The sequence below is a fragment of the Ambystoma mexicanum genome, chromosome 2q (assembly GCF_040938575.1).
Source record: "Ambystoma mexicanum isolate Mex_15411 chromosome 2q, UKY_AmexF1_1, whole genome shotgun sequence".
Taxonomy (NCBI): Eukaryota; Metazoa; Chordata; class Amphibia; order Caudata; family Ambystomatidae; genus Ambystoma; species Ambystoma mexicanum.
In genome coordinates, this window is record NC_090924.1 from 307577553 (window position 1) to 307591999 (window position 14447).

At 44.1% G+C, this 14447-nt stretch overlaps 1 protein-coding gene across 1 annotated transcript in view; it reads right to left on the reverse strand.

The window, feature by feature from the left end:
• LOC138569360 (otoancorin-like) overlaps positions 1-14447 on the reverse strand; it is a 209496-nt gene that overhangs the window by 161660 nt on the left and 33389 nt on the right. The gene's annotated exons all lie outside the window — the stretch shown is intronic.

The window sequence follows — 14447 nt, forward strand, 5'->3', positions numbered from 1 at the left end:
ATGTCATCCTTACAGCCCTAGCCCTACTCCTTGCTTTGCAGCAGGAGCGTCTGGATGAAAGGCCAAATATTTTCCCATTTTAAACGCGCAAGCTAGATTGTCTGTATACTAGACACTGTTCTAGCTATAATGCTGAAGGACTGTAATGATGAAGCAGGTAATTCTGGAGGTTCGATGTCATTTCATCGACAGGTGCAATTTCGATGATTTTTTACGGGTATGGTTTACTGAAAAACCTCATTGAAATTGATGTATTTTCATTTTTGGGGGGTTCCAACCCACAGCCCCCAATCGCCTATTCTTTTTGACCTATTCCCGACCTCACCACCGCTTAGATATACTTTCCCAACTCCCCATATATATTTCGTTGAGTTTTTTCAGTTAAATGTACTAGTAAAAAAAAAACAGCGAAATTGCACTAGCCAATGAAAGAACGTTATACCATTCTGGAGGCTATTGCAGGACACACAATGGTCTGCATGCTCTTGATTTCTCGTTCATTGCTCTAGGACCACCTGTTTGCAATTGTGTAACACATTTCCTTGCAAATATATATGGGGTGGTGGGTTTAGGTATTTAATAATGATTGGAGTTGAAGGAGGGAGGATTGGTGCGGGCGGTCTCCCCCCGAATTTTATTTGCAATTAAATTTGTTTAAATAAAAGAATTGCAAACAACTCAACCTCAAGCAAATTTACCTGATCAAACAATGTATAACCGTTAGCATAGAGCATTGTTCTTCCATATTGAAGATGTGTTAGTGAAAAACAAAGTCAGGCAAAGAGGCTGGTTACCTAAAAAGTGTGAAAAGGTTTTAGGAAGGCGACTTTTGTGTGTTTTTAGGGGAGGTTTGTTGCTTTGAAATACTTTATATCCTTATAGAGGGCACAGGGTACCTATTTCCTGTATGCCATTCTGGTTACCAAAATGCCATATTCCAAAACAGTTGTTGGAAGTCTGATTTATATATAGGTTAAAAAAGGCCCAATTCATTTGTCTAAAACAGCATTCCTTTCCGAAGGAGGGGGTGGCTTTCTTGCATGGTGTAGACATTTCTCAACCCCTCCAAGAAATCTCTAATTCCCTGAATCGGGGTATAAAGCGACATGGTCAGAGGATTTCATTTAGCAGCCATGACCGCTCATGGAGACTTTAAGCCATATTTTGCCAAACAGAGAAGAATAGTTAATACCTCCTCTTCCCAAGGGGTGGCAGGGCCAAGCCCAGACATGTGGCAGGTTTCAGTGTTCATAGTTGATGCATCGAAGACCTCTACAGCTAAGATCACTGATGGGAGGATGGGAGGTTATAAGCTGCGATTCATCCTGCAAAGCAGGTCTGGCTTAAAGGAAGCCTCCGGTGAGGCTCGTGCGACACATGAAAAAGGCCTTGGTACCACCATAGGCCTAATCACAGCAGAGGTATGAGAATCATAGTCACTTGAATTAGTTCAATGTTTTCATCACTATCGGGAGGAGACAGGTGCGAGAAAAAGTACAGAAAAACTGACCATACCTGTTGATCAAAATGGGGATTCCCCTTGGACTATTTGTGAGGTTACTTGGAATCAGATAGGTCATTTAGCATGGTCTACTGTGCTGAAATCATAGCTATGTGGAGTTTCCAATGGACAACAATTTTTGGGGAGAATTCTCATTTGGCACCTCTCATGATCTCCTTGGAATGCTCGGGCAGCCAAGCTTTGCGTGGAGTCCAGGCATATGCATCCCCGTCATCATGAGATTGCAAGCATCTTTTTAACTTCCTTGGAAAGGGCATGGGTTCATTTGTTCACCATTGTTCAGATAGGATGTAGTCACTGTTGCTGTAGGAATGAATAGAGTTCAGGGATATTGAGGCAAGACAAGCCCTGAGGGTCAATGTAGATGGATTGGTCATCCGGACCGTCAACATGATGATATGGTCTACCTCATCTTTGAGTGACCACTTACTTGGGCCGATAGGTGGCCCATGCAAGCTCAAATCACTGCACTATAGAGAACGACCTTAACTTGGCGCAAATGCTTGAGCTTTGGGCTAATTTGCAGCTGTCATCAACAGATGGCATGGCTCTAGTACATGTGCACTTGACAACAGGACTCCCGCCCACATGAAGACAGAGACATAGGGCCTCATTACGAGGTTGGAGGTAAGGGGTTACCGACACCGGTAAGGATGCTGGTGCCGCTAACCCCTTACCTCCGTATTCCGAGATCCCTTAGCGGGTCCTGCTAAGCGGGAGCCGCTAAGGAACCAGGGAGCTAATTAGCTCCATCCCCATTCCCATTGAGCCCTATGGGGGCTCGAACGGGAATGGGCAATGGTTCTCAGAATGGGGACTTACCGCGTCCTCCAAGGTTGGAATGACCCGGTAAGTCCCTATTCCGAGAACCCAGACCCGGAATATGGTAAGGGGGTAGGCATGGTGCCAATAGCACCATGGCTACCTCCTACCTCGTAATGAGGCCCATAGAGTGAAATAGACACAGAGACAGAGAGAGAGAGAGAGAGAGAGAACGAGGGAGAAAGAGAGAGAGGGAGAGGGGGAGGGAGAGGGGGAGGGAGGGAAAGAGAGAGATAGAGAAAGAAAGAGAGAGAGAGAGAGTGAGAGAGAGAAAGAACGAGAGAGAGGGAGGCAAAGAGAGAGGGGACGGGGAAGAGAGGGAGAGAGAAAGAGACGGAGGAAGAGAGAGAGATAGAGAGAGAAAGAGAGAGAGGGGGGATGAAGAGAGAAAGGGTGGAAGAGAGAGAAATAGAAAGAGAGAGGGAGAGGAGAGAGAGCGAGAGAGAGAGGGGGAGAGAGGGGTGTGGTACGAGGGGGAGAGAGAGAAAGAGAGAGATAGAGAGGAGGGAGAGAAAGAGAGAAATAAAGAAATAAAGAGAGAGACGGAAAGAGAGAGAGAGAGAGAGAAAGAACGAGAGAGAGGGAGGCAGAGAGAGAGGGGAAGAGAGGGAGATAGAAGGAGATGGAGGAAGAGAGAGAGAGAGAGGAGGAAGAGAGAGAGGGTGGAAGAGAGAGAAATAGAAAGAGAGAGGGAGAGGAGAGAGAGCGAGAGAGAGAGAGAGAGGGGAGAGCGCGAGAGAAAGAGAGCGAGAAAGACAGGGGGAAGAGAGAGAGAGAAAGAGCGAGAGAGAGGGAGGCAGGGAGGCAGAGAGAGAGGGAGAGAGAGAGAGAGAGAGAGAGAGAGAGAGAGAGAGAGAGAACTAGAGAGCGGGAGAGAGAAGGAGGCAGAGGAGCTGCTGACCTCGAATATGCCTGCAATGTCCCATGCTGTTTAACATGTCACTATCATCTTAGAAAGTAATTCTCCTGCAGTTGTGAGAACTAGACAAGTTCCACCGAATAGGCATGCAGTGGATTTTAACGCACAGTTTAACATGTAATTGCAGAGCCCAGAGATGCAGTAAGTCACTTTATTCCTGTCTTTACATGCTGCTCGCTCCACCATCAAGTGCGATGGCCCCATATGGGTGCATCTACACCTACGCCCAAATTCGGCTCTCATGCCAGCAATCACTTAGTCACTGGCCTAGCAAAACACACTGCATCCCACACCCAGCACATACAACTGCTAAACACTACAGCACTAGTCATCTCTGCTAAAGCAATTGTCATTTTCTTGCAAATTATAACGTACAGCTCACCTTTGAATGTCCTTTACTTGCAATGTATTTATTTTATTTATTTATGGTGCAGTTGAAAGGCGCTTATACATCACGTAACTTGTGTTTCAATGTAGCGCGTTACCTCTTATTGGTCAGATTGTGGTCTGCTGAGTCCGAGACAACACAAAGTGCTTCGAGGCCAAAACAATAGCTTAGGCACTCTCAAATGTCACATAACATAACATAAAATATTGCAACCCGTTGAAACGAGCATGCTTGGTGCAAAGATGAGCAACATTTGATTCCGCGTTTTTTTATTTTGGGGATGCCCAAAGGAGTTGAAAACATTGCACATCTGAACATGAAATCATATGCAGAATTGACCAAACAGAGTTGCCAGAGCAACGCCATTTTGAACCCTTGAATTTCTACATATCCCAGGCTCGTTACCCAGGGAAGCAGTCAGAAAAAGAACATCCACACGTGTTGCGTTAAATACGTTTGGACCCGCAGAAATATGAAAAAGCCAACTCTAGAAGGAAGCTACACGCAGTCATGGAAACTGAGGGCAGGGCGTAACATGAAAAGAGGACGCCTGCGCAGCCATACACCAGGGACGTCATTTCACCAAAATGCCAGGGGTAGAGAAAATGACATCACAGGAGGCTTGACCTCTGATGACATCACGGGAAGTGCTGTCATTTGACCCCACCCCAAAGTGACATCACGGGAAGCGATGGAACACGGCCTTCACCCCTTGACAAAACAGTAAGTGCCATCACATAACATGGTTCCTAAGTACACTATCACTGTAATGTGATATACATTTCATACAAGAATGTATCACCATATGCGTCGTTAATATCAGTGTGTATAGGCCAATATTACCAAATTACTGTGATAAAGGATAAGTTATTATATAGCACTTACGCACTTTATATAGAACAAATATACAGACAATATGACCCTACCCGTGTTAGTACTCATTTATCAACCTCAGAAGGATGGAAGGGTGATGTGGCCTTTGCCGAGATTTGAACCTGCAACCTGACAATCACAAACACATCGAAGCAGCGAGCGCTCATCCCACTGAGCTATATTAACAGCTATAGCTATCTCACCAGCTATAGTAACATGAGCAATTACATGTACGAACGTTCTCAGCGTCAGAAAGACAATGACACTCTGTAGTGGACACCATTAAACTGGTAAGTGAGATTTAATAGCAGGCCAGTTCATCTGCAGGTCTGTGGAACCCACAGTTTTTTTAAGAGCCTGGAACAAGAAAGCCCGCCACCCCAGAAACAAAGAGCCACATGGCACTGGCCATAGCCCAGGAGTGTCTTTAAAAAAAATTAAAAAAACACTAAGTATTTCTTTTTTGTCCTTCTTTTAGGGGTAGCAAGGGAGACCACAGGGCTGGCAAGGGGGAGTTCAGGGGTCGCAGGCGCGACCCGCAAATGGCGTCCTTGCCATACACAGATTCTGACGTCAGCTTGCAGGAGGCATTTTCCAAAGCCTCCAGGGTTACCAGAACTCCCTCGTTGCGCCATAAAATAGTTTTCAACAAAATAGCAAATGATTTAAAATGGTGTGAACACATTCGTCCATATTGGCATTAGATGAAGATCACTAATCCGCCCTAAGCGCCTTACCCTGATGCCCCTCCTGGGCACACGCCAGTGCTGGGCTAGTCTACTAATCCAGCAACAGTGGGACTCACTAAAAGGTTTTCATCTCTCTTTAATGTTTTTTTTTTCTCAATATATCACACAGTAACAATGTGTGTTCTTATATAAGACTGCATGCCGGATTTCTCTCGCTTCGAAAATGCAGTTATAACATCTGTGATTATTATCCCATTGTTAATGGTATTTAAAGTATCCATCTCAGAGAGATGAAAGGCAGGTGGGCCTGCCACAGGGTCCGAACATGCTAAGTGCAGACTCACTGGGCTGATTCATGGAATATTTGCCCGGTTCGAAGTGAATTTGCACTGGTGAAAAGTGACTTTGCACTGCCAACACAAACCCTGATTCATGGAACCGTGCAGAGTGTATTTTTGCAGAGCAAAATCCGGGCAAAGTCATTTTGTAGTGCAAAAATGACTATGCGCTGACTTTGCACTGCAGAAATACACTTTGCACGGTTCCATGTGTCGGCAGTGCAAAGTCACTTTTCATCATATGCGCCAGGGGACCACTCCGGTGGTGATAGTGCGCGGTACAAATATCCTTTAAAGGGATGGTCTAGTAAAAATTTTTATTTAAAAAATAGATAGGCCACATAAAAAAAAATACTAGCATCCTCCGTTTTAAAACTTCCTATGTAAAATTTTGAGCTATTCAAGCTCAAAATTCGAAAAAGCAAGCACAGGGGCGCCGCCATTTTGTGAAATGGAGGCCCTCCTGTGCTGGCTTTTGCTTTTGCGGCACTAATGAAGGAAAAGCCAGCCAGCTGTAGTAAACAAAGTCTACCGCTGGGTGGCTTTCCCTTCATTAGTGCCGGGACTCGGAGGACGCGGACCGGAGACCAGAGCAGGAAAGCTGCAGCTGAATCTCGGTAAGTGCTATTTATTTTTTTTACAAAAAATAAGCACTAGCTGCGTTTTTTTTTCTAAGTTTTCCGGGCTGGAGGAGAACTGCAGCTTTAAAAACGTTGTATTTATGTTTGCGGTCGCTTTTGAAGCGACCGCAAACATAAATACAACGTTATTGTGTTGGAAATTTTACTAGACCATCCCTTTAACATTAACATCAGTGCAAATTCAATTTGAACCGGGCAAATATTCCATGAATCGGGCACACTGAGAGGCGGGTATGCACCACATGTCCAAATGTTTGGACGAAGGTGCAATTAAAACTCATCACTTAAGAGTATTCATGAATTACCGTACCATATATGTTTTTTCAATGCTGGAAATGTTTGTGAAGGAACTGCTTTGATTGGACCATTTGACCTGCCAGAGAACACATTTATTTGCATATCAGGAAGATCAAGTATCGCACTGTAAGTAGCCCGTGCAGACTCTGGGCATAGGCTCGAAGACAGAAGCGTTCACAAGGACCATTGTTTGCCACAGTTCATGTTACCCTTGTGCCCAGAGGAGGACACGCCCCCCCCGCACCTCCCAGTCCAACCTGAAGCAAAAAGGATCGTGTGTCTGAAAGCTGTGAAATCTGGTCAAACATGCTTCATAAAATGCAAGTGTCTTGGTAGAAAAAACGGTGACATATTTCACTATTACACATGCCTGGATAACATGAACTTGGACTTTCATTTTGTGCTAAATAAGGAAATAATGTTACTTTGGAACACATTTGTTCTATTTTTGTAATTTCAGAACTAGGACGTGGATAGCTAAATTCTGCCTGAACTGTCAAAATGGAACATTTATGATGATTTTTCATTTCACATTTGGTTTACTAGCATACCATAAATGGTAGTATACGTTTGCTACACCTTGTTGCACAGACGTTGTTGCACAGGTGGGTTTATGTTACACAAGCTCAATCTGAAATTTTAGTATGTCTTTTATTTTATCATAAGGGGCGTGCGGAGTTCAGAAAAAGGGTGAGGCGACTGATGAATTAATAATTGGGCCTTGCTCATGCTGACATAAAACACGTGTTGCCCGGTTGACCACACAACTCCCATCTAAACCACTTTTTGGAATTTCAATTCAAGTGCATTGCAGTCGGTGCCCAAAAATGTTCAAGCCAACAACTTCCATGCCTTTGATCATATAAAAGCATGGTCTGCAAATGGCACTTGCACGGCTGGTTACATATGGCTCCCTGAAATTAAAATGGCCCTGCGTTCTCGGAGAACACTATTTCTTGAGGAGGGCACCACAGCTCAGTCATATGCAAGGAAATTCTCTCATTTGTCGGGCCGTAGAGAGTACCGTATTATCTATTGCTGACATAATATCTAGAACTGGAGGTACATGGATGAGATCATTTCATTGTTCAATGGATAGTTGGCCAAGTATCCACAAGAATGTAGAAAGGAATAGTTACAATGGTGCAAGCTAATGCTCCACACGCGCGGATTCCCACTAATCATATAAGCAATTATGGGGGTCATTTTTCACCTGGACAAGATAACATGCGCTGACATTGTCCATAGAGGTTTCTTCACATCCTTCACAGGAGAGAAATATCTAACAGTTTGTCTAAATAGAGTTGATATATCAGCCAGGTTGCAGGAAATTGACCAACTGAAGAAGGCAGTAGGTGGAGATGCTCAGTGCAGAGCCCCACTGGATCCACACTAGTTTACTCCTCCTTTGCAAATCATTTGGCCGGAGAACGTAAACATAGCTGCTGGCCTGATTAGTAACCTTGGCGATGGAGATCGGGTTTGCTCCATTAGCACATATTATGAAATACCACTAGTGGGGATCTGGGGTCTTCCGTGCAGATTCAGTCTTAGTTCTACTTCATCACACGAGGTAGCTTGAAAGCACTAGTGAGCAAATAATTCTTTAGGTCTACCTGCACAGGTGTCCTCAGCACTGCTGAGCCAGGCCTTTTGTAACGGACTCAAGTTATTTCCAGGCTACTTTGCTCATGCCTGAACAGAATACGCGACTGACAGTGGCCACCTGGGACGTAACGAGGAACAATGCCCCTGTTTGGAAGCAGAATGCTCTCCTTGGGAGCTATGCCTGAGAAGTTAAAGACAACTCATCATCTGGCCAATGTTTGATCTTGGGGGTTGATTTTGGGCAAGACGTTGGTGAGTTGGAAGACAGTATACTGGCTACTTGGGGGAAATGGCCAGGGCCCTTCCCACTACCTGATGCAGGGCAGCAACATAGACCAAATAGGTCATCGGCTTAATAATCGGATGGCAGAGTTGGGACGCAGAACCTTGATTAGAAGAGCCATCTTGGATAAGGCCACTGCCTTTCCACATTCAACCATCGCTAAACATAGCACCATCGATTACGTTCCGTTTTTCGATTTTCTGCTAGAGTGCGCTATGGAGGTGGTACACTGTGTTGAGATGATGAGCTACTAATTATTTCATGCCAAATACCCACTACCTGAGGTAAATTGAAGAGCAGTGTGAAGCCACCGACCAATAAACGAAGGTTAAGTTAGGGACATGGTAATCCACTCAGCATCACTAAGTATTTCATAACGTCTGCCAATGAAGGTTTCTTATCGAGTTCAGGGGATCTCGAGAATGACCAACTAATGACTTATTTTGAGGCAATAACAAAAGGGCTTCTTTCACTGAGAACGTAAGCACGTAAAAGGGTGGTGTGATGAAAAGCTCAGGCTTGCAAAACGGGATATGTCGACGCCTCTGAAGAGGACCTCACCTATCAGAGACATCTTGGCACAAAAGAGGAGTAACTATAAAACAAGATAGGCCAATGGGAATGCAGTCCTGAGGCAGGATGTTTGTCAAACATTGTTAACCTCCAGAGATGAAAGGGCTGCTTCCGAATTCTAGTCACTGATTGCTGAAGGTATTGGGGATGTGTTTGAACAAGATTGACATTTCAGAATTGAGCAATTGGTCAATAAACTCTCAGGTATTTAGAATTGCATGCCAGATATCAATAAGGCGTGTTTGTGTTGCTCCACATTTGCTCTCCCCTTACACTGTGTAGCAATCTATACCCCAAAGGAAGTGAATAGTGCCTTTGGAAGCCAAGCAAATGCAAGAGCGACGGTTCCAATGGAGCTCCCATGCGATGTATAAATCATACGAGCAACTGTATGCCTTCATATTGAGACATGTGTGTTATGTAGTCTTTTCGGCAGGCCGAAAGCCCAATACATCGAAGGCAGTTACTATTGACTCTCTTTTCTAGAAGGATGACAAGTCACCCACTGCCTATTATCACGCTAAATTGGTGCCCGATTAAATTGGTGCCCGATTCGGCTGTCAAAATATGTGGTTAGCTCCCACTGGCCTGTCTCCAACAGTGGGTGGGTGACAGGAAGTTGGAGGAGGATTTGCAATGTATTTTCAAGCAAGGACTGGCTCCTCAAGAGCAGGCCCTTCATTTACATCTACTGTGCTGAAAATACACTGTTGCAAATTGTTCCCCAATGTAGATCACTTTTATTGATTCATCAACCGCCTTTTAGGAGGATAGATCAGGGGCAGCGCACTTGTCTTGGAAACAGCACATCGCTGAGCAGCATGAGTTCAAAACCTGGTTGTCTGCTTAGAGCTTGGACTGGAGCCTGGACCACGATATAAAAACCCAGTTTCATTTTGAATATGACAGCATCTGTACACTTTAGCACTTACAGTATGTTGATTTATGGATTCCCTGTAATCAGGAAGAACATGACAAGCATAGTTTCCGGCACTATTCCTTTTCCATTTTGATTTTAATTCTTTAGCCAATGAATGCAAAGACCTCACAGAAGATGCGCCACAAATAGGTGTGAGCCAAGCCACACCACTATGATATGTGTTTGACGTAGCATTCGTATCTAGAACACATAAAGATTTGCAAGCATTCATTCGTTGATTTCAGTGATAGAAGTGAGCGGGAACGGTCGGGAGCGATGTTCCACTACTTTTATTTTGTTCTGTTTACCATTCCTCTACTTTTTACAACCATATTACCATTCTATAGAGGATTTGTCCATGTGTGTCCCTGTGCAATTGTAATGTTTTAATAGGAGCCTTAGTTACCAGTCACTTAGTCTATTGCAGTGCACGGGCTGCAACACCATGTCACATGTTGCACTATGCTTCCGCCTACCCCCTTCCCTGCCGAGACCACAGTTCCACTACTTTTTTTGGTACACTTCTACCACTGGTTGATTTACTGGCTATACGCCTTCCGAGGCCTCCAGACCACTGCTGGGGAATCTAAACATACATTTCTCGGCCCTCTGTTATGTAAGAAACCCAATTGCCATAAGTGGAAATTTGATGTGAGGAGTTGCATCCTGCCCCTGTCTACCAGTTATGGTTTACCCATTGGTAACTGGCATGAGCATGTCAACCAACAAAGCAAAACAATGTTCTATTCGGTTTGGCCACCGCCTTCTAAGTCACCCTGCAGATATTATGGCCAATATATGCAAACAAAGTTGCTATTGCCAATCATTGATATGGAATCTGGTGGATGGCGATCGCCCCCACGGCACGTTGCTGAGATTCCCATTCCGAACAGCATTCGGTACCCCCAATGTAACCCCATCTGCGATGTACATGAAGAACTGGAAATCATATGCATGGAGGTTAGAAAGTCTTTCATTCCTTTGCTTCAATGGTGCTCTATTTGGTGCAGTCCTAGACTGCGCTCCAGAGCTCTGTTTTAGCGGTCGTTTGCCTTCTTGAGGCTGCTCTAAAGATCTAAAGATGATTTATCAGCTGCCTTTAAGGAGGATAGCTCAGGGGCAATGGACTTGTCCGGGAAACAGAACATCACCCAGCAGCATGGGTTCAAAACCCAGCCCTGTGCTCAGAGCGTGGACTGAAGCACGAAACACGATAAGAAAACACCCACAAAAAAATATCTCATGCCCTAGGTCTGGGTGGTTGGTTGGACTATCTGATCGAACGTCCTTCAAATGTAGCGTTAACTATAAAAGGGAAGTTCTGAATTCTAACAGAAGCCATGAATGAGGATTTAGTAATTGATGCGCAAGCATTGACAGGCTCTGAAAGATACCTAACCTATATTAAGAAGATACATCTCAGGTTGTTGTTTGTGAAGAGTTTTTGTATTGTGTTGTGGCTGGTAAATAGATGAGGAGTTGCACTCAGACGCAACTTGATGGTATTGCATTAGCAACACGTCTTTACTTTCATTTTGTATGTCTCTTTTATGTATTTTTCATCCATTTTTAAATGTTTACGTCTTGAGCAAAGAAGAGTTGCCTATTTGCACTTTTAGGTCGTGCTTATCACTCAAGAAGTGTGTACCCAATGCAATACACAGAAGCAAATAAGCAGTGGACACATTTTAAGCCTGTATTTATGTATGTTATTAACTATGTATTTTGAACCAACTTGTTGTGCGCATTTCATTAATTTTTCTGGAGTCAGTATGTTTGGAATCCAAAAATAAATATATTGATAACATTATTTTGGATTGACTGGAATAGTTGATTTTTCATAACTGAAGTCCCAAACCCGATAAACACAAAACCTAAAAGGTGTAAACACACTCAAATGCATGTTGCTTTCAAAATCCCATTGATTGATCTTATTCTCACCGGCATACCGTACGTAAATAACATGAGCGCGACAGTTTACATTCAATGTATAAAGTTACAATTCCTGAACCAAAGTCACGGTTCGAGTCAGCGTGTGGGCAGCACCAGAGCCCACTCTCTTCATTGGGGAAATATTAATTCAGTCAGAGCAACATGCCTGAAATGGGGCACATTTTGGACACATTTGTATCTGTAGCAGAACTCTCTGACAGGCCTGAGTCGCAGTGGGATGCACTCTGACACGGGAGGAATCAGAGAATTAAGAAAAGGAAGCACTACGTCATAAGCACCTCTTCCAGGCGGAGGCTGCCATTTCCTGCTTTGGAAGAATGTTGGTGGACGTTGCCTGCATGTACGCACACGTGGGAAGGAGTTGCTTTCTTTTTCATAAAAACATGAAATAGTATTTGGCAGGAAAACCTCACAAATCAAACTATCCAGGGGTGCAAGTTTTTACAGAAAATTAGTAAAGGCAAAAATGGTTTAGTTGTGGTAAAGGCTCCCCTTTTAGGCTTGATGGAAATGGTCCAGTCTACTGTACTACTTTGCTGTAACCGTTCTTCGTTCGAGAATTTTCTTCAGGGTGTTGAGGCATCTGGTCATACAATTTTCAAAGAAATGCGTGATGGGACATGTATGCACTCTGTAAACCATTGTAAATGGACACTATGAACTAGAAACACTCTGAACAATCACCTACCCACCAAAGCACTCGAACCTCACCTGAAAACAGGGATTGGTGTTGAGCGATAACACTAATGGAGGACTGCGTACAGAACTAGGAAGAGCCATTCTCAGGAGAGAAGCCACCATCGTGAATAATTCTATGACGTCTTATTGTTTACAAATCTGTTAACCCTAGGAATCCCACAGCCCCTCTAAAAAGCACAGGACTTCATAACAACACAGGAAAGTAAATAATTACATTATTTGTAATATAGTGACTGCAAAATGACTTAGTTTCATGATGAACACAGTTTAAAATCTAGCATAGAGGGCACAGGTCAAAGTGGCATGGAGCGCCATGTGGATGAGCAACATTAGCATAAGCTCAAGCCCTGGAGGATCCTCTTTTGTGCTGCAGGCAACATACCCTGTTGTGAGAGTGTGAGGGGAAGGGCGCCTAGGGTTGCGTTACGCCCTTGCCTTCCAGCAGATGACTGGGGCGATTGCTCTGTCCCCAGAGGCTGGTAATGGTCTGCACAGTTAGCTTGAAATGGCATTGGTTTCATGAGGAGGAGTCAGGGTTGAGAGGTGTAAGGGACAGAGGACTGAAACCTGCAGAGGGTCAAAAAAGATCTCTTTTTGCTATTGCAAACAAGAGTTTTACTCTTTAGAACCAGCAAAGAAGCAGCTAAAAAAAAGTAACATTGCACAGAAGGAGGGAACACCAGACATTTACTGCCCAACCCTGTATCAAGTTTAGTGGGAGGAAGACATGGCCTGCTTCTGCCACACTCACCCATCACATGATTTATGAATGTGGTTTCTATCAGAAGCGACCTCTTCTGTGCCCACCCACCACCTCTAAATCGGTTGACAGAAGGCACTCGTTAAATCACAGGAGTGCTGATAGATTTGGCGGGTGGCAGTACCAATGCAACCACACGGTTGGCTTCGGTATGGCGGCAGCCCCCTCCAACGTATCTAGCAAAGCTTGATGAGAAGGGCTGGAGGGACGGTCCCACCAACTCAGAGTGGTTGGATCCGCTTCCTTTGCACAGTTTGGTAGTGAAAATAATCTTGTGTCTGTACTCTTGCTAAGAAGACTCCTGCACCTGAGACGCTGTTGCATTCCCAGTCACAAAATTGTGCACAGCAGCAACTTTATTTTTTGTAAGAATAGACACCGCCAAAAGCATCAGAATGCCAGAATACCCTATGAGGAATCTACAATGAATATAGAATGCAGCAGCAAGACAACTCATCAGACTCACTAAGAGAGAACACACCACTGCAGCACTGAGAACACTGCATTGGTTGCCAGAGAAAAAAACAAATCTTCTTCAAAACACATTGCATAGCACACAGAGCAATCTACGGCCAAGGAGCAGTATTCATGCAGGAAAAAATCATCATCTACAAACCAACATAAACACTTAGGTCCAGCAATGACATTTGCCTCGTATCAAAACCATACGCAAAGCACAGATTCGGAGGATCAGAATTCTCCTACATAGCAGTGAGACTCTGGAACTTGCTCCCAAAGGAAATACAAATAACAGAAGACCACCAAAAAATCAGAATATTGATCAAAACAAGGCTCTTTAATGCACCAAGTTAAAGAAAGAACACAGGAGAGAAAAAAAACGCCTACACAACACAATAATAATCTGCCAAACCAGATCAGCCAAAATAAACTTGACCGCAAACTCGATACAATAGGACTTGACCAATGGCTGGATCCAACGCACAGAAAAAGATCCAGACAACTTTGCTAAAAATTCTTCAATACTCTGCAAACCCAGCACTCAACACTGAAGAAACAAGACACATACCTTTGTCACAAAACACTCCAAACTATAGCCACTCTACCAACTCTTCACAACACCTAAGACACACATAAAACCCCAGCATGAAACCACCCATGAAACACCACACAAACATTGATCAACCAAACACATACCAACACAC